The sequence below is a fragment of the Felis catus genome, chromosome B2, assembly GCF_018350175.1.
Source record: "Felis catus isolate Fca126 chromosome B2, F.catus_Fca126_mat1.0, whole genome shotgun sequence".
Taxonomy (NCBI): domain Eukaryota; kingdom Metazoa; phylum Chordata; class Mammalia; order Carnivora; family Felidae; genus Felis; species Felis catus.
The window spans coordinates 149,645,074-149,665,350 of record NC_058372.1 but is presented as its reverse complement, the minus strand read 5'-3'; the positions used below and the strand labels follow the sequence as shown (position 1 = coordinate 149,665,350).

At 54.1% G+C, this 20,277-nt stretch overlaps 1 long non-coding RNA gene across 3 annotated transcripts in view; it reads left to right on the top strand.

Moving 5' to 3' along the window:
• The window catches only part of LOC109500049, a 42,421-nt gene that overhangs the window by 12,960 nt on the left and 9,184 nt on the right, over positions 1-20,277 (top strand). Inside the window, exons 3-4 of one of the 3 annotated variants that reach the window (XR_002157697.3) lie at positions 8,672-9,112; positions 12,267-14,252. This is a non-coding gene — a long non-coding RNA (uncharacterized LOC109500049). Of the gene's footprint in view, positions 1-8,671; positions 9,448-12,266; positions 14,253-20,277 lie in introns of those variants that run through there. The other 2 variants (XR_006598496.1, XR_002742558.2) reach the window with 2 other exon arrangements.

Here is a 20,277-nt window from a genome sequence, read left to right as displayed (position 1 = left end):
CCTGGAAATTAGACTAAGAAAACTGTTGACGTTTCCGTGGCCCAGTGTCAGTGCCCTTAAGGAGTTGCCTGTGAACTCTGACACGCGGTGCTGGGGGTGGTCCAGTTCCTGTCCTTTCTGACGAGCCTGTCCGCTTTCCTACGAGCCCGTACGGTCACCCGGTAAATGCCCTCGGTGCCCGGGGTAGCAGGGGTCTTTCTGTTGTGTGCAAAGAACGCTGGCTGGCCCACAGCATCACCATGTCCCAGCTGTACTTGGGGAGACAATTCAATTAATCGGTTTCCATTCGGGTGATGCCGAAGTAAAGCGTGTCCTACGGGCAGCTGGAAACTCGGGTGATACACACACTGACCCTACAGAACAGCACGTGTCGGTCCCTCTGGGCTACAACGGGATAACACAGACGGGACAACTTGTAACAACACAGACTTATTCTGCATGTTCTGGTGGCTGGGAAGTCCCAGGTCAGGGCACCAGCATGGTCGGGCGAGGGCACTCCAGATGGCCATCTTCTCCCTGTGTGCTTGCACAGCAGAGGGGAAGGGGGCTCTCTGGGGCCTCTTTGATAAGGACACTAGTCCCATCCATGAGGGCCACACCCTCATGACCTCATCACCTCCCAAAGACCCACTTCCAAATACTCATCGAGGGGATTAACCTTTCAACTTATAAATGGGGGGGGGGGCACAAAGATTCAGACCGTGGTGTTGTGTAAAAGTGCTTTGCAAACCAGAAATCATTGCACAAATCCAGCCCATTCCATTTGCAATTTCATACTGTGCTTTTAAACCCATCAAGCCCCCTCGATTTCAGGGTCCACGACTTCTGCTACTGTCCTTTGTTCTAATCCACAAAGCGGAAGAGTGACTCTCCTGGAGGGTGGGTCCCGGCCGGATCCTGCAGTCAGACAGGACTGCACCTAAGCGGATTTGCACAAGAATATTCGTCTGGATGAGTGGTAAGGGTTCTGCTGGAGAGCCACTGCCTTAGCCACCCGTGACCGGTTCTGTGAGCATCCACGCTGATGGAGGCCGGGAACGCTGTCCTGGGGCAGGGTCACAGTGAGGGGCTCCTGCCTGGGGAGCAAACCTGGCTTTCAGAGGAAACGTGTGTTGTGTTCTAAAAACGTACGACGAGCGTGTGGCACTCAACCGGAAGATCCCGTGCCCCGCACAAATACTCGTGTGAGGCACCAGCCAGGGCCCCGCCTGGAGCCACGTTCTTGGAGCTCTGTCCTCGAGAGGAGCATCTGGGGTGCAGCGCTGACCCTTGCGACCACTCCCCTGTGGCGACTTTTCCTAAGCCACCAACAGTCGAGGTCTGACCCAACCCGACACACGCTGGGTCGCCTGTCTGGACCCTCTATGAAGGACAGTCCCGGGGCTCTGAGGACAGGAAGCCGCAGCAGAAAGCATATGGGATTCCGGCCAGCTCGGGTGGCTGTCAGCGTGTCAACCTGGCTTTGGGGCAAGCCCCGAGCTCCCGTGTGCACCTGCCCAGACTCCCCGCTTCTCCATCTCAGATAACCAGACAACAGTTGTTCACGGACCCACGCGCTGGGCGAGTCCCACAGAAAGAACGAGAAACAGAGGCTCCTTTTCTCCCAGCCGCTCACGCTACCGCGACCCTCACCCTTCGGCACATTCGCGGTGGCCTGTGGGTGCCGGTGTCTGGGCAGTGCTCCGTGAGTCTCCCAAACACCGCTCAATAATCAGATGGCTTAGGTGGGGCTCCTGGTATCTTTACTTCCGTGATTACGAAAGAGATACCGAGGCTTACTGAAACTGTCCCAGAAACAGTAGTGCTGGGACCGGAACCTCGGTGGGCTGATTTCTGACGGATCCATGAGTTTCTGGAGTACAAGAGCTTTGTAAGCGAAATCTCTTCCCCGTCCATCTCCAGACTGATGGATCTCCATCTTACGCTAGCAGCCCAGACCGGGGCCAGGGCTCTTGAACACAGACTCACCCAGAGGGGCGTTTTCCCGAGAGCCCGAAGAAATGGTGGGGAAGGACGAAGCAGATCGTGCCGTATTAGCGACCACGGAGCCACGATTGCGTCTCTGATATAACAAAGTGAGAACAGGGGATTTTGCATGTACCATCTGTGCTGTTAAGTTAGCAGTTTTGAGGCCCTTATGTTATGTTAATGCTCTTTTCTTCTGTGAATATGTATTAACAGACGCACGTGTTTGTGTGTATATACTGGATGTGCGTGTGTACATGGACTTCCTTCAACGTCTATGTGTGTCTGTGCATACGTGTATGTGTATGCACGCACAGACACATATTCGCTTTACTCAGCTCTGTCACCTTCCGCTTTGCTCTTACGGAAACCTTAAATCACTTCTTATCGATCACGAGTGCTTTCATCAGATAATCTATTCCAGATGCCCTGTACTTGGTATCCGCATGATTAGAACCATTTGTTTCTCTCAGGGGTGGTTTCGTTTATAAAATGCTAGGGGTGCGGGCCACCCAGAACACCCGAGGAGTTTCCAAAAGACCGTAAAGTTCAGGCGCCGGAACAGTTGGTCAGGCACCCGCCCTCCTGCCCCCACCGGTGGGAACTTCCATTCTGCATGACTCTACTTCTCCAAAGACACCTCGCCAGGTGCAGCGACAGCCAGCTTTCCCACTTCCCCAGACATCGGTCAGCCCTGTCACCTCCCACTTCTTTCCTCCTTCCCGGCAAAGCCTCCTGCACCTCGTGAAACCCGGAGACGGCGCGGTCTAGCCCCGTGCCTTTTGGGGTCTCAGGTGGACATGCGGGCCGGCCGTGCTGGGGCGGTGGCAGAATCCTGGGCCGCTTGGCCCATCTGTGGACACCTGGCAAAAGAAACTGGGTGTTGACTTGCTGGGGGTTTCTCTCTGAGACAGGGGCGTCTCAAGCCTCTGCGGGTCACTGGGCCCGCCTCCCCTGCACTGCCGCGTGGCCTTCCGTCAACGCAGCACGGCTAGCGATTACGGTTCCTCCAGACTGCTGAGGCGTTAGGAAAATAGCGGATTTGTCCGTGACATACAACCGGTATTTGTGCAAAATGGTGAGATTTGCATGAGAAAGAGAATCGCCTGCAACTAAGGTGCTCTGAACTGTCATCTTCCAAAAGAGGAACAGAGGCAGAAAGAAAATTTGCAAGACTGCGTGTCAGGGGTCACCAGTCACGGTCGTTAGTTGGGGAGAATTATGGCACAGCATTGAAAACTGAAAACTCAGGGGGAGCCTGGAGACCACCTAAAGCATCTTATTCGATGCCAGTGGAAGAAGGTACCCCGCTCGTCGAAACGCCAAGCGGAGGTGCAGCTAATTTTTCTAAGTATGTGCCAACAGCGAGAGAACCAGACCAAGCCTCTCCTGCCGTTGTGCAGAAGTGAAATGCGTAGCTCGCTGGCCTCCTCCAACGGCGATGTACTGGCACTTACGTTCCAGGCTCCGTGTTGGTGCTGGCATGAAGCGCTTCCTCCAGCCCGGCGAAGAGACGGGCGTTCTCCATTCTCCACGAAATGCGGGTGCTGGGGAAGTGATTCCGCCACGGGGGCCCGAAGAGGCTGGCTCCAGCCAGACGGGATGGCGGGAGGGGAAGGAAGACAGGCATGACTGACATCCCAGGTGAACACGCCAGGGCACAAAGCAACCAGAGACGGGAGAGAATCCGGCTTTCTAGATGCAGATGACTTTATGTGCACGAAAGGAGAAAGATACTAACAAAGCGTGAGTAAAACAGGGCAAACCCTTCCCCCCTTTTCTTAAAAATGTAAGGTGCCCCCTACAAGACGTGGACAGAGCCCACGACCTCTCGTAGGATCTCTTTGCTCTCAACAAATACCCCACGAGATGAAGAGCTTAGGCTTCGGGAAGGATGAAGAGACACTGCTCAGCGATCGATCTGTAACAAGTTATTAGACACAGCTAGAAGGAGTCCTCCGGCAGGTGACCCGGATCCCGGGCACGGGCTTGTCCTTTGCTGGTGGAACTGTGAGGGCAGATTTCTCTGCCGAAAAGATCGAGCTGGCTCACTGCGATGCTCGTCTGTCCTTGGGATGCCCATCGCCTGCAGCCCCCGTCAGACCACGGACGCCCGCCTCCTTGTGTGCACGTGAGACTCATGACCTCCCTCTGCTTGCTGGCCTAGACTAGATCATTCACTCCCTTAGCAACCTCTGTGCCGCCAGGGAATAGAGGTAGGAGGGTGTTTGGGAGGCTGGTTTCCTCCGAATGGCTGGGGGTACGACAGGAGAGTCACGATGTGTGTCGTAAGACAGATACGGATGGGATGTCCGCTATACGCGAGGCTGGCTGCATCCTGCCAAGTCCTGAGGCTTCCGGTTTAGTAAGACATTCACGAGCAGGGTTTGAAAACATCCAAGAGGCTTGGGCTGCCTTATGTAGAGGATGTTATTTCTTTGTGCGACGCATTGACGTGAACCTCTTAGGTTGTTGAAAGAACCTCAAACCCTCTTTCCCCGATGGGAAGCAATTTCTCAGATTATAGCAACGATCTACCTGTGCAAAAATTACCCCGGTGCCTACAAGGCATAATACATGGATTTTCCTAAACGATGCAGATGTAAGGCGGGCTCAGTCGACCCTCGCTTTCTGACTCCCTCGGTGGAGGCGGCTGGGTGTCAGCAGCCCTCAAGGGGCTGGTCTGCTGTCGTGTCCCTCCCTGGAAACACCCTGTCTCCCTCCCCTTCCCCTGCGCAGCACTCCCACCCACGCCCGAGGCAGAGGCGCCAACCGGCAGGAAATAATTCATCCGTCTTGTGCCTCAAAGCCACACTCATCCAAAACATGACTGGTTTTTAAATGTCTATCTTGTCTGTCGGGCAGGGCTGTGCCTGGAGACAGACAGGATCAGGAGGGGGCTGCAGACAGAGTGCGGGGTGAGGACTCAGAGAAGGAGGGTTTCTTAGTGGGGAGTTGGGGGAGGTGGGAGGGGACCCCGGCAGACCCGGGGGGGGGGGAGGCTAGGATTTGTATTTGAACGTCAGCCATTTAACAGCCCCCACCAGGCGCCCCGGGAACGCGGAGCTTTCCTGGCTCAGAATTTATTTCCAATCTGCGTCTACGGTGGTGAGTTACTATTTCGCGGTGCGTCCAAAAGACCATTTCGCCATGCATCTCAGACAGATTTTGTGTTTTTGAAGGATCCCGCCTCCTTGTCAGTTTTAATGATTTTATTATTTAATCACCCCTAGCGGGCTCCACTGCAATGACTCAGGGGTTTCAAATCGGGTCCATTGTTCAACAAGCGTGCGGGGACAGGAGCAGAGAGAGAGAGCTGTGGCCGGTCAGAGGCCACGGGCTTCCTGGAGGCGGCAAGGGGGTCGGTGGGGGGGGGGGCTGTCTTCCATCTGACAGTCGTCCCCCACGACGTTTTGGTTTTGTCGGCAGCCCCAGCTTTAGCTTTCAAATCTCTCCTTCCCGATATGGAATCCACCTCCCTCCCTTGGCATCTGGTTCTCAGCCTCCGGTTGCCTAGGAGATGAGAATAGGGCCGCGGCTGCGCTCTGCGCCCGCAGCCAGGTGGAGGGGGCTTCTGCAGCGGGGGTGGCTCCTTCGCCGCGTTCCCAGGCCACACCACAAAAGACGGCCGGCCGCGACAAAAGCAGGACGCAGGCGGGCAGCGCTCCTTTGTCCCCCGCCTGGCTGCGTCTGCGACCGACGCATGCATAATTCGCCCGGCCCAGGAGACGCATTGTGCCTCCACCAGGAGAGGGGGCCCCAGGGCCAGGGGTCGGGACACCAGGCCGGTCCAGTTGGGAACACCCGGGCGTGCTTCGTATCCACGTAATGCGGAGTTCACCTTTTCTCATGTTGTCGAGCCGGGGAGAAAGTGCAGATTTCGTCTCCCAGAACGACAATAACGCGGGATCGGGGTGCCTTTGTTTGTATGATTTATTTACTTAAATGTTTATTTACTTCTGAGACAAAGAGAGACAGAGCAGGAGGGGGGCAGACAGAGAGAGGGAGACACAGATTCGGAAGCAGGCTCCAGGCTCCGAGCCGTCAGCACAGAGCCCGACGGGGGACTTGAACCCACGAACTGCGAGATCGTGACCTGAGCCGAAGTCGGACGCTCAAGCGACTGAGCCCCCCAGGCGCCCCTGGATTGGAGCACCTTTTAATCGAGGCATGCCACCCTCTTGAAACAGTCCGCGGTGTGTGTGAGGGTGTGTGTGAGTCAAACCAGCAAGGACGCTGGTGCCCGGGGCGGTGCTCTGTCCCGTGTGCCGCCTGCCTGCTTATCTCCCTGGATCCTCGGAGCTGCTTTGTCCTCACAAATAGAATTTGCAGACGGAAGCTGGGGCGCGCTTCACGTGTGCGGACGCCTCCTGGGACTGACGGGTCTGGTTCGTCTCATGTCTTTCTTCCATCAACTTGTCACATCAGCCTCCCCGGCATCACCTACCGGGGCAGGCAGAGTCCTCTTTGGTTTTTAGACCCAACCAAACGAGAGTTGGCCTGCCTGATGTGCAGCAAGCCAGTGAAATAAAGAAGTAAATAAATGAATCGGACGCGGAGCTTTGCAGTGAGGAAAGAGAGGCTGTCTGTTGGTGCGGTGCCCCTCAGAAGGACAGGGAGCCAATGCTCAAAATCCCGAACTCCCGGATGGCTTACAAGGGAGGGTTTTTTAAAGGCAAAATTTGGGGGCGCCTGGGTGGCGCAGTCGGTTAAGCGTCCGACTTCAGCCGGGTCACGATCTCACGGTCCGTGAGTTCGAGCCCCGCGTCGGGCTCTGGGCTGATGGCTCAGAGCCTGGAGCCTGCTTCTGATTCTGTGTCTCCCTCTCTCTCTGCCCCTCCCCCGTTCATGCTCTCTCTCTGTCCCCCCCCCCCAAAAAAAAAAAGTTGAAAAAAAAGAAAAAAATAAAGGCAAAATTTGGAGTTAGGGTCCCCGGGTGGAGTGGCGTTCAGTGATCGGTGGAGAGTGAAGTCACATTCTTAAGGTGTCACCCCCTGTTCTTTGAGGGCAGCGAGCTGGGCTGGAGAGGGTCTGTTGGGCTTCTAAGACCGTGACTTCGAAAACCATCTATTGCTAGCACAGAGACAGTACATCCTGTGATTCCCGTGCCCGGCAATGTGGCGCGTTTACGTGACCATAAGTGTTCCCTCGCTGTTTACGACTACAGTCACCTTAACGACACACAGCTGAAGCCCTACCGGGGTGATCGGCAGCGACACACCTGTCACTGCATCGTTCCCAGACGGCCGCGTTCCTGCCCTGGTTTCCTGCGCTGTCTCCGGCCTGTGCACCTGCAGGCCTGGGCAGGTGGCAACAAGAGACGCTGGAGAAAGGCAAGGTAGAAACAGCCCTCTGTTTGGAAACCCTACGGTAATTCCGACTGGGGGGACCAGGAGCACTGTCGTTTACGGTTTACATTTAATAATTCAGGCGGAGGCGACCTTGCTCCTGACGCAGGGCACCCCGTTTCTGACTCCAGGCCACCGGTATTCGAGACGGTTGTTGTTTTTTTAAGAAACATTTATTTTTTTTTTCAACGTTTATTTATTTTTGGAACAGAGAGAGACAGAGCATGAACGGGGGAGGGGCAGAGAGAGAGGGAGACACAGAATCGGAAACAGGCTCCAGGCTCTGAACCATCAGCCCAGAGCCCGACGCGGGGCTCGAACCCACGAGCCGTGAGATCATGAGCTGAGCCAAAGTCAGACGCCCCCCCAGGCGCTCCTCTAGACAGTTGTTCTTAAAGCCCAAGATGTCCCTCAGAGTCACCTGTGGGGCTGTGAGAGGGTTTATGGGCTCCCCACTGCCGCAAGGCCTCAAGGATTGAAATCTTCAGGTGGGTGCCCCGGAGGGGTGCGCACATCTCTACATATGGCACGTTGGCGCTATCGATCAGTTTGGGGAGAATTAACATTTTAACAATACCTCCTATTCAATCCATGAACACGGTCTCCATTTAGTCGAGACTTCTGTAATTTCTCTCAGCAAGTATTGTATGTGCAGGGTGTTTTTTGAAGAGATTTGATTTTTAAGTATTCTCTACCCCTAATGTGGGGCTTGAACTCATCAACCTTGAGATCAGGAGTCATACACCCCTCCGACGGAGCCAGCCAGGTGGCCCCTCAGTGTATTTTTTTAGGCCTTTCAATTATTTTGTTAAATTTCTCCTTAGACATTTTGATACGATTATAAGTATTTTAAAACTTCCTTTTCCAATTTTGGCACTGGTAGTAGGGGGAAGCGTCCTGGATTTTTGGTTGTTGTTATATTTGCCTTATATTCCGCAGCCGTGTTAAATTACTTCGCGATCTTTTCGGCAATTCCTTAGAATTGTCCGCACACCTAGTCACGTCATTGGCAACTAAAGACAGATTTCCTTCTGCCTTACCAGTATGTATGTCTTTTGTTTCTTTTCTTGGCTAATTTCACTGGCTAGTCTCGTGTTGCCTAAAAGTGGTGAAAACACAGATTTTTGCCTTGTTCACGGTCTTAGGACAAAGTGTGAGTCTCCTAGTATTAAGTGTGATATCAGTTGTAGGCTTTTTGTAGGTGCCCTTTATCAGAATAGAGAAGTTCCTTTTATTTCTGGTTTGTGGGGGTGTGTTTATTTATTTGTTTACTTATTTACTTATTTATTTATGGATGTTAAGTATGTTTTTCTACATCGGTTGAAATGATTATGTTTTATCGTCTATTCTGTTAATAGGATGAATTCCACCACTGGCTTCCCACACAAGAGACCAGATCTGCCGTCCTGGGATAAAACCCCGCTGATCACAGACAGAGGCCGCTGTCACCAATTTGCCTTCTCACCGTTCCGCAGGCCAGAGGTCTGCGATCAGGTGTGGCCAGGGCCGTGTTCTCGCAGGAGGCTCCAGGGGAGGACCCTTCGTCACCTTCCCCAGATTCTGGTGGTGCCCACCCATCCTTGACGTTCCTTGCTTTACGACTTCCGCGTCCATCATACGTTGTTTGCTCTGTACATCTGTCTTCCTGAGACGTTCTCTTCTCCGCCTGTCTTCTGCCGTTCTTACAAGGACACCAGTCACATGGGACCAAGGGCCCACGCTAATCCAGGATGACCTCGTCGTAGTCTAACTAACTGCATCCGCGGAGACCCAATTTCCAAGTGTGGGCACCTGCACAGGTACCTGGGGTTAGAGTCTCAGCACACGTTTTTGAGGGGTACGATTCAACTCACTAGAACCATGATCTATTATCCTTTCTGTATATTTCTGGGTTCAGTTTGCCAGTGCTTTGATGAGAGTCTTTGCATTTATGTTCATGAGAGAGATTGCTTCGTAACCTTATTGTCTTACACGGGGCTGTCTGGATCTAGTGCGACCATACTGCCGCCTCCGTAGGGAGGGGAAGGATCCCTCCTCTGTTTTCTGATAGTTTGCGTACAGTTAGCCACTGGAACCATCTGGAGTTCTCTCTGCTTTTAATTCCAGTTCAATGTCTCTGGTAGATATAAGACCATTCGTTTTTCAAAACAAATTAATTCTTGCGTCGGCAGCGATGATTTGTGTCTTCCAGAGAATTTGTCGATCTAATCTAAGCTGTCAGATCTGTTGGCACAGTTGTTCATGACATTTCTTATCATTTCATGTCTGCAGCGTCTGGAGCAGTGTCTCCTCTCTTATTCCTCATACTAGTAATTTTTCTGGGTTTTTTCTGTTTTCCCTGATCAGTCTAGAAGTTTATCGATTTTACTGATCTTGTCAAAGACTCAGCTCTAGGTTTTATCTACTTTCTCTATCAATTTTCCATCTTCCATTTCCTAAATTTCTTCCCTTATTTTATTACTTCCTTCCACGTATCTACTTAGGTTTCTTTTCTCCTTCTCCTTCTTCGCCTTCCCCTTCGTCTTTTCCTTCTTGCTTCTAAATATGGGACATCAGCCACTGATTTTATAGCTTTCTTCTTTTAGGATATAAACATTCGTAACTTTAAATTTCCCTCTACTTATGACTTTAGCTGCATCCCAAGGGTTTGATATTTTGCGTTTTCATTATCATTCAAAATATTTTCTATTTTCCTTTGTGTAGTGGGTTGAATGGCGGCTCCAAAAATAGGTCCACTATCTAATTCCCTGTGAATATCACCTTACGCGGCAAAGACGTAATTGCGTTGTGGGTCCCGGGAAGGGAGTTTATCCTGGACCTTCCAAGGGAGCCACACACATCCTCGTGAGAGAGGCAGAGGGGGTTTGGACACAGATGAGGACAGAGGGTGATGTGAGGGCACACGGGGAGGGATGCTCACCCCACGGTGTCCCTGGGCCCCCAGGAGTCGCAAGAGGCAGGAAGAATGCTCCCCTGGAGCCCAAATTGAGCACCACCCCCATGGCTCCCTGCTTCCAGTCCAGTGAAACTGATACAGACCTCTGGCTTCCAAGACTCTTGTAACAGCCACCCCAGGAAACGAATGCACTTTCCGATCTTTTTAAATGTTCATTTCATTTATTTTGAGAGGAAAAGAGAGAGAAGAGAGACAGAATCTGTCAGCACAGAGCCCAACCTGGGCTCGATCTCACAAACTGTGAGATCATGACCTGTGCTGAAATCAAGAGTCAGACCCTTAACCAACTGAGCCACCCGGGAGCCCCTCTTTTTTTTTTTCAGTCCATGGGTTATTCAGAAGTGTGTTGCTTAATTTGCAGATATGTGGCAATTCCCCAGCTATCTTTTCTGTTGTGTCAGAAAACACATGCTGTATGATTTCAGCCCTTTAAAATTCACTGAGACCTGTTTTACAGCCCAGAAGGCGGTCTCCCCTAATCCGTGAATGACTGTGATACCTGTGTCAGCGGGGCGAGGCGGGGTGCGGTGTTTCTCAGGCGTCCGAGTCCTCGCCGTTTCTCTGTCGAGCAGTCACGGAAGCTCAAACTGTTTCAAGTGTGGTTCTTGCACACGGCGTCCGGGGGGCCTTAGCTCTTTATCCTGACGCCTTCTGCCTTCTAGCAGGAGAGTTCAGGCCACCAAACTCAATGCAGTTACCAGCCCACCCCACATCCTTTCTGTCTGTGCCCCCATCTTGGGTCTGTTAAAAGTACAAACGAGAGGCATTTTCTTTAGCCCGCCAGACTCTTGCCTCAGTGGGACCGCCTGCAGGTGTCTCCCACCCACGAAGGGAACTCAGCCACACGAGGCTTGCGGGGACTTGCGGGCTGCCGGGGAGGCTTATAAACTGTGCAAAACACACCCCCATCCGTAGTTGGGTCGGCCACAGGGCTGCTGAGAACGGGGGGCTCTCTGTTCAATGACCTGGGGAGGCGTGTGGTCAAGCGAAGGGGACAGATATTTCTGCTTTTGTTTGCTTTCAATGCGGAGCCCCTGGGAGCCTGTAACATGCTTATGTATATTGGGAATCTTGAAAAAAACAACTCCTTTGACGGACCACACACCTTTTTAAAGCCCTTTGTGTGGCTCACACCCTATGGAACGTATTTTGTAGAAATGGCTCCCCAGGTTTCTTGGCGAACATTTCATTGCCTCTCACGGGAGTGGGGCCCAGGCAGGCCATCGATATGAGGACATGGCATACGCGTGCCGAAGTGGCGATTCCTGAAAATTAGCTCGAGGAGGGACCGTGACTCAAGGTGTAGAGGAGCCTGGGTGGAAGAAAGCTGGATCACATGTAGTCCTGTTACGGTGACAGTCCGCCTCTTCTCTGGAATATACCCTCATATACTTTTCTTTTTTGTTTGTTTTTTTTTGTTTGTTTGTTTTTAAGTGTTTGAAAGTGTTTTCCCTTGTCACTACACCAGTGGAGACAGGCTGCCCCCGGTTTTTGCGTGAGGCACCGAGGGCCTTTTATGATTAGAACAAACTTGCAAATCAGCGGCCTGCAAACGCTGCCTGAAGGAAGTTTGGCATTTTTTATGCCGATTACAAAAGAGGAAAATAATCACCAATTGTCCAATGTTTAAGTACCAAGGGATTTCAGATAGATATTTGGATTTCTGGATTCTCTTTAAAAATGAACCCTTTTGCGGGGTGGGAGTTGGTGGCCGGGGACTCAGTGGAAGCTACTGGGGGCGGGGGTGGAAAGCGGGTCCATCCCGGAGCGGCCGGCCCCCCCATCAGTGGAGCCTGAGAGCCCTTCCCTCCCAGGGTGCTGCATGGCAAGTGGTCACGGTGTGACCTTCCACGCTGTGCATTTGTGGACACTTCCACGTTGTGCATTTGTGATCTCACCCTGTCCCGGCTCTGGGTCGGACCCCCTGTGCTGGGTGCTCGGCGCAGGGCGGCCTCCCTGTCTGATATGGGTCCTCTTCCTGCCCCACCCCCCTCCAGGTGGCCAGCACAAGGTGGCTCCTCGTGGTTGGGACCGAGGTGTCCAGAGGTCCCGGTCTTCTTGCCGGCTGTCACGGGCTGCCGTCAGCCCCCAGAGCCCACGAGCGCAATTACAATTTGGCAAAGCTCAGGACAGACAGATTAGGGAGCTGTTTGTTCCGGTAGTTACCGCACCCCGAGGGGTCGCCCCCACCGCGGTCTCCCACAACGCCAGCTCCTGTCCACACTGCAGGATGCTTCTCTCTACCGCGATGGGCCACCCCTCCGAGGAGCATCCAACAGAGGAAATGGCCCCGGAGAGCCCCACGTCCAGGAAGTACGCGTACAGCCGAGCGCAGGGCTTTGTCCCCTCGTCAGGGGGGTGGCTGCCAGCCGCTGGCATCCCGTGGGTCACATCTTACAACCCTACAGGCAACACATCTTCCCCGTTGGCCAAAAAAGCGCTCAGGAAACGTCACTCGGGATCCCAGCTTGTGTCACTGCCCCCTCCGGGGCCCGGCCTCGAGCACATCACATCCTCATCCCTGGGCCACACACGGAGCTGGGAAGGACACAACAGAAGCAGGACACTGGGCAGGCGGAGACAACACACGGATATTTTGTTTTGGTTTGTGGCTCCCTGAGCGTCCCTCGTGCAGACACAACGGCCGAGAAGTACGCGTTCGGGGCGGTGCGGATGCCGCGGGGCCTCACATCGGAAAGCAGTGTCCGGCATCGGGGGGGGGGGGTGCCTTGAGCACCCCCACCCCACCCCCGCCCGTTACTCGCCAGCCGTGGGACCTGTGAGAATCGCCAGCTTTCCTCACCCGTGGCATCGTGGCCGTAATCGTGCCACGGCGGCCAGCAGCCACCAGACTAGGTGACTGGATGCTGTGAGGACAGAGCCTTGTCTCCCACGCGGATCCGACCAATAAACCCTACTCTTGTGACCATCTTGGGAGTCTAATGCCTCTCGGAACGTATTTCCGGAAAAGGTGGGCGGTGGAGAAAGAATGGATTTTGGAGCTGGCCTCTAGATCTGTGGGGAGTTTTCTTTCACTTTTGGTGGGGGTGGTATATTTCACTGAGGAATGCTTTTGCTTTCACAAAGAGTGCCTGGGTGGCAAACATCTTTCTTTTGCTCTCAAAGCAAACAAGAGTCTGGCTGAGTGTAGAATTCTGATATTTCCGCTCTTTCTCTCAAAATCTCTGTAACCACTGCTTCTGAAATCGAGGGTCTCCACAAGGACCTCGGTGGCAGTCTGATGGTCCCCCCTCCCGCGTGGGAGCGTCGTGGGGTCGCCTTCCACGTGGGGGGATGAAGAGAATTCGCCAGCGTGCATGCGTGTGGGTGACTTTCCCCCGGACTCTGCCTTGACCCTCGCGTGTTTGCTAGCTTCGGGGGAACGTGCGCATATTGCCGTATCGTATATTCGCGCACTGTGCCTCCAGCGTCTGCACAAGCACTGCTGGTCAGCTGTCGCCAATGCTTTGTAACAAGCCGCCCCACCCAATGGGGAAAGATCATGAGCGTGTGCTGTCCTGCTCACGGGCTAGCACAGCCTCGAGCTGCAGGGCTGCGGTCAGCGAGGAGGCCTCTCCTCTGCGACCAGCTACTGCGGCCACGTCCTCCGGTGCCTACGGGAGATGTTCAAGAGCAAAGCAAGCCATGTGGCTCAAAGCAACACCAACAGGACCAAGAAATATGTGCTTCCTGTAGCGGGGAAAGTCCCAAGTCACACGGCTCAGGGTGTGGGTGCAGGGAGGGCTGAGCCTCAGGGACAGGAAAGCGTCTGCTCGTTCAGAATGTGGATATGGGTTCCTGGTTAACATCACCCATGCCTCTGACTCTTGCCCCTGTGGTCTCTCTCTCTCTCCCTCCCGTCTCCCTGTCCCTCCTTCTCTCCCTCCCATCTTAATTCCAAGTGAATTGTATGTAGTAGTCTCCTAATTCTGTAATTTGGTTCCGAGCATAAAATCAGGAATAAAAATAAGCCATAAACCAGGGAGAATTGTTTAATTTCACTACTAATCAAAGAAACGTGAACGACAATCCACAGAATCACATTGTCAGCTGGACCCTGAGTCTGGGACCCAGGGAGTGCCCCTCGCGGGAAGGACGCCCCCCATGGAGGGGTGGAGACGCCCCTTCTCTGGTGGTTCTAGCCTGCTCCCCTCCCCCACGTCGGATGCCTGTTCGCCAGAGCCTCTGGTCGGTGCCGGAGAACCTTCCGTTTGCCACATGGAACTGGAGCCTCCACTCTTCGTGCTGAGACCGAGCTATGGGATCTGGTGCCACTCGTCCCCACTCTTGACTACTGAGCCCTTGAGAGTGGCTGCTCCGAGCTGAGACACACGTGCAATACCTCATCACGCACTTTGTACCCGTTACACACTGACACGAGGGCATTTGGAGACACTGAGTTGCACAATATATTGAGTTTAATTAATTTTAAAATTAATTTCAGCTGGGGCCCCTGGGTGGCTCAGTCGGTTGAGTGTCTGACTTCACTTCAGGTCATGGTCACATGGTCCGCTGTCCATGGGTTCGAGCCCCGCATCGGGCTCTGTGCTGACAGCTCGGAGCCTGGAGCCTGCTTCCGATTCTGTGTCTCCCTCTCTCTCTCTCTCACTCGTGCTCTGTCTCTCTCTCTCTCTCTCTCTCTCTCAAAAATAAATAAACATAAAAAAGCAATTTCAGCTGTTTCTACTTTTTTAACACGACTCCTAGAAGGTATAAAATTATGAGTGGCCTGCATTATACTTCTCTTGGATGTCCCTGCCTTGAAAGATTTCCCACCTGCTTTAAGACTTTCAGACTTGGCCAAGGCCACTCCTAGAGCGTGAGTTTTGTTCTTAGCGAACAAAATAACCGTATTATGCTTGTCTTCTTGACCTTTTCTTGCACCCTACTTGACCTGCTGGTGTATTTTACTTTACAATTCTTCCTCTCTTTCAACAATGATGTATTTATTTTTATCTTCTGTTCACTTTATTTTGAATGCGGAAGAGGAAATTATAGAGCAAGAAGGGATTATCTGTGCCCACGAAAGCGGGGGTGGGGCTGCATGCTTTTAAAAACCTACCCTAGGGGCGCCTGGGAGGCTCAGTCAGTTGAGTGTCTGACTCTTAGTTTCGGCTCAGGTCATGATCTCATGGTTCATCGGTTCGAGCCCTGTGTTGGGCTCTGTGCTGACAGTGTGGAGCCTGCTTGGGATTCTCTCCCCCTCTCTCTCTGCCCCTCCCCTGCTTGCTCGCACACTCTCTCTCTCAAAGTAAATAAATAAATGAAAAAAAATTACCCCCCGAAAAGGTCCTCTACTTGCCAGGGAACGTACAGTGTGGAGCGGCTCTCCCTTCCTCCGAGGACGACCCTCGTGCTCGAGTGAGAAGGCACAGCCCCCGGGACCCAGTGGCCCTCCGGGGCCTCCTCCAATCCGCACCGTCCTGCGGGAACCCAGTCTTCTAGGGGACTCACTGCCCTGAGCAGGAAGGGGAACCCCAGGAGCCCTCCCCCCACCCCCAGCTCCCTCCAAGGTACAGCAGGAGCGACTGTGTTTCTCCTCGGTGACACCTCCATCAGGAAACATCGGCAAGTGCCCATTGTCCCGCCCTCTCCAGTCCTCAGGGAAACAGTCCAGGTGGAGGCTCATGACCACGCCCGGCTGGGCAGTAAGTCCTCGGCCAGCGGCAGCCCGCACCCTGCACGGCCCCAGCTAACGTCCTCACGGTGGGCGCCGGCCCCTCGGGCTGGATGTGTGCGCCCAGGATAGGAGGTGGGGGAGTCCCAGCTGGGAACACGCCTGCCCCTCCTCTGCTCAGCCCACATGCGGAGGCCACAGGCCGTCCTGTCCCAGCCCAACGCGCCAGAGGGGACGAGGCCGTTCGGCTGCAAGGCGTGCTCGGCGGGTGATGTGAACTCCAGCTTCCAAAGGCAATTGGTCACATTTCTGACCCTACGGGCTCCGGGCAGCACATTCTTCAGGACGGAGAGTCCCTCTTGGAATGTGAGGGGGCGGGAGGCCGAGGTCCCGATGGCTTTCACAACCTCTGTTTGGCTTTGGAAAACCTTTGACACCGGGGGCTGAAGGTCCTGTCGTCAGCCCTCATTTCGGTCAGTCTCCTCCTGATTCCTTGCGGGGGATTTGGGAAAAGGGCACAGGAAGGACCGAGCGGCTCACACACCCCGTCGGCTTGACCTTGACGTGACCTTCCTTTCGCTTCCATCTCTGCTTCGCACGCATTGAAAACCCGTCCGTCCTCCGGTGCCCGTGAAAACACCAGATCACGGCGAACACGGAGCGGGAGGCGCTGAGGGGCCCGAGGACGGAGGGCATACAGGCGGACACGGCCCGCCTCTCCGGCAGGTGCTGGAGGCACAGTCAACACGAGGCCCGGGGAGGCCGGCCCTGGAGCAGACGGAGGCCGGGCTGCTGGAAATATGGGCCCCGCCGGGCTCCGGGCGGCCGGGCAGGGGGAGGGTCCCCACCGGCTCTCGTGGCCCCCGCTCCTTCCTGGCTCACGGCCAGTGTCTGTGGCCGGGGAAGCAGCAGGTGACCAGGACAGAAGACCTGTGCATGCCTGGGCCTCTGCTGATGTCGGGGGGGGGGGGGGGGACAGATGCAGGGTGGACAGGGCAGACACGGGACGCTCAGGACGGAGAATGACATTTGCACGGGCTGTGATCGCACAGCCCAGCTGTGGGTCAGTGGATTTTATCTCTTCTGTCTGCGGTTCTTCCTCCTCTGGAGCGTCCCTCGGGACGGGCGAGTCGTGTGTCCACGCTCTCTGGACGCTCTAGCCGCTCCAGACCCCACCCCCCGCCCCGTCCCCTGACCCGGAATCCCTCCCGCTCCCTTGAAGTAGGCTCCGATGGGCTCCTCTTTGAGGCTGAATAACATTCCATTGCACAAAACACCGCCCTGTGCTCACCCGCTGCTGCGTCGACGGGCTCTTGAGCCGTTTCTACCTTTTGGCCGCGGTGAGTGATGCTGCTGGGAACGTGGGAGGGCACATCCACGTGCCGGTTCCTGCTTTCTAGAAGTTTCAGGAACTCTCGGCACACGTGACGTGCTGCCTTTATGTCCGGTGTTTGTTAAACAGAGCGTTCCGCCTTCCAGATTTCTCCTCACGTTTCCCTGGAGCTCACGTGCCTGGGAGCCATCTGTTCCCAGTGTGGTGAGACTGGCGTGTACGTCCCGTCTTGGTGACAGGCCGTGTCCCTCTTGTAGACTGCCATCCACCACGCGGGGATTCTTCCTCTCGTCCCCTCTCCACTGCTGTCTCAGCCGTAAATACATCTGTTCACGTGTGTCAGGTTCTGGGGTCCACAGGGTCGGGTTCTGGGGTCCGTGGCATCACGTTCTGGGGTCCATGGCGTCGAGGTTCTGGGGTCCACGGCATTGAGGTTCTGGGGGTCGTGGCATCGGGTTCTGGGGTCCGCGGCTTTGCCTCGGCTTCTCCGGCGCCTCCGGGTCTGGGACTGAGGCCGGAGCAGCAGGGCCTGTGTGCCGTTTCATTTAACCCTCGGGGCTGTGCCCAGATCAGTGCTATTAATCCCATTCACACGTGAGAAAATGAAGTTCAGAATTGGTCCAGGCTCACATATGCTGCTTTGTGAAAAGGTTGAGACAAAGCCCGTGTTTAGACGATTCCTCTTGGAAAGAATTCGTGAAAATTCACAAAGCCCGTGACTTTACATCGGGAGGCTAACATGATCTAAAGTAACGACCAGGCGTGTGGGGAGAAACTCAGCCTAAAAGAAGAAAATGAGGAGAGATTGCAAATCAGTGGTGAGATTATAGATGAGTGCAAATTGCAGGCTCTCCTAAGAACCTTTGGGAGCCGGCCAAGGGGAATGTTTGTGCTCAAACTGAGCTCGGGTCTGTTCGGATCTGCGTGTTAACAGCCACAGGACCGGAGCCCCCGGCGGGAAGGGGGGGCAGGAAGTGTCTGACCAGCCTCCCCACCTGCGTCCCGCGGGGGGCTGCGCTGGGTCCTTCGCTCGGTGCAGGGCGGCCCCCCCGGACGGCCACGCGGGCGAGGGGCTTACATGGCGTGGGCCCGCGGGTGAGGACAGTACAGTCCTGAGCGTCGAGGCGGTACAACAGTCTGCCCGGCTGGCGGAGGATGCAGTGGCCGTCCCCTCCGCGAAGGCGTCAGCAGCAAGAGCGCTTGGGCCTCCGTGGATGACAGGAGCTCAGCGGGCAGGACGGAGGCGTCCTCGAGGTGCGGCCCAGGGGGGCAGGTCCAGGAACTCGTCTCAGGTGACGTGGGGCAGCGGGGTAAGCTGGGTCGGGGGCGTGAGGGGGGAGGTAAGGGTTGGCGTAGCAGCTGGCGGAGGGCGGGGGCCGCCCGGGGGAGCCCCTGCTCGGCCTGCCCAGCAGGGAGGAGGGGACAGTCGCTCCCATCATGCTCAGGGTCGTGGCTAAAGTGTGACTCAAACACGGGTGAATCTGGACACTATGCTGAGTGAAATAAGCCACTTGCAAAAAACCCAATACTGTGTGATTCTATCACACGAGGGACCCGAAGTTGTCAAATTCTTAGAGACAGAAAAAAGAAGGGTGCGTGCCAGGAGGGGAGGGGAAGGCAGACGGGGAGTCACAGTTTAATGGAGACGGAGTCTCAGGAAAGATGAGGGTCCCGGAGACGCGCGGTGGTGACGGGCGCACAGCAGCATGAACGCAGGCCAGCGCCCCGGAACGACACGCTTAAACATCGCGATGACGGTGAATTTTGTTATGTGTATTTTACCGCAATAAAAAAGTACTGTCATTTTTATTTAAAATATTTATCTTGGAGATCTTTCTTATTGATTCCTCAACGTACTAAGAAACAGATCATTCCTTGTTTTATTTTATTTTTATTTATTTTTGAGAGGGAGAGAAAGAGAGAGAGAGCGCATACGCACACACACACACACACACACACACACGCACAAGCAGGGGAGGGGCAGAGAGAGAGGAAGACAGAGGATCTGAAGCCGGCCCTGCGCTGACAGCAGGAAGCTGACGGGGCTCAAACCCTCGAACTGTGAGATCGTGACCTGAGCCGAAGTCAGACACTTGACCGACTGAGCCACCACATGCCCCGATAGTCCTTATTTTATACAATTTCTTCTCCAAAAAGGAGAAAGGCATCAGGCTGACCATTTCTTTTATAAGCTTAATATAACTTTGCTTCTAACTAGATGCAGAATGATATAAAAAATACATAGATCAATTTCACGTACGAACAAACATCTATCGGTCAGTGAATCCACGGATTTCCAAACCAAACTAAAAGTAATCCGAAAGATCGCGTCGTGATTGAACGGGGAGACAACTACCAAGATGCTTCTACATTAGAAAAGGCATCAATTTGTAAATCACATTAATGCACTTTGGAAGAATATTCCTGTGAGCATCTCAGGAGGTACCACAAGATGGGTTGATGAAATTGCACGGCAGCTTAGAATTCAAACTCAAGAAGTGGAAAGAAACTTTGTTGTTTTTGTTGTTGTTGATAAAAGCCGTTTACTAAACACCAACAGCCAACGCACTCATGGAGAAGTACGAGACTAATTGAGCAACACTGGAAACAAGACTACTTAGAAATACGGAGGAACCCAGCAGAAGAAACAGTAGGAGAGCTGAAAACGTTTGCTTCTGGGGAGCCCCGGTACTGTACCGACTGGGCCTCCGTGGGTGGCGTTCCGTCGGTCAGTACTGTAGCTCGGGTGCCAGGGGAAATTACTACTTTCGTGCCATTTGACATGCGAGCAAGTGTATCTCAAAAAAAAAAAATCCCTAAAGTGGAATCTTTCAGGTCAAAAGGCATATGCATTCATAATTTTGAGAGATGCTGCGAGTTACTCCCCAAAGGTTTGTGCCGGTTCACACGTACACGGTCCCGCACGGCATCCCCAGCGGCGTGCCGTCCGTCCGCTCCCACCGATCTGACAGAGCCAATCCAGGAGTGTAGTGTCGTCCACACTTTGATTATTGTGAATAAGCTTGAGCCCCTCTTCATAAATTTAAGAGCCGTTTGC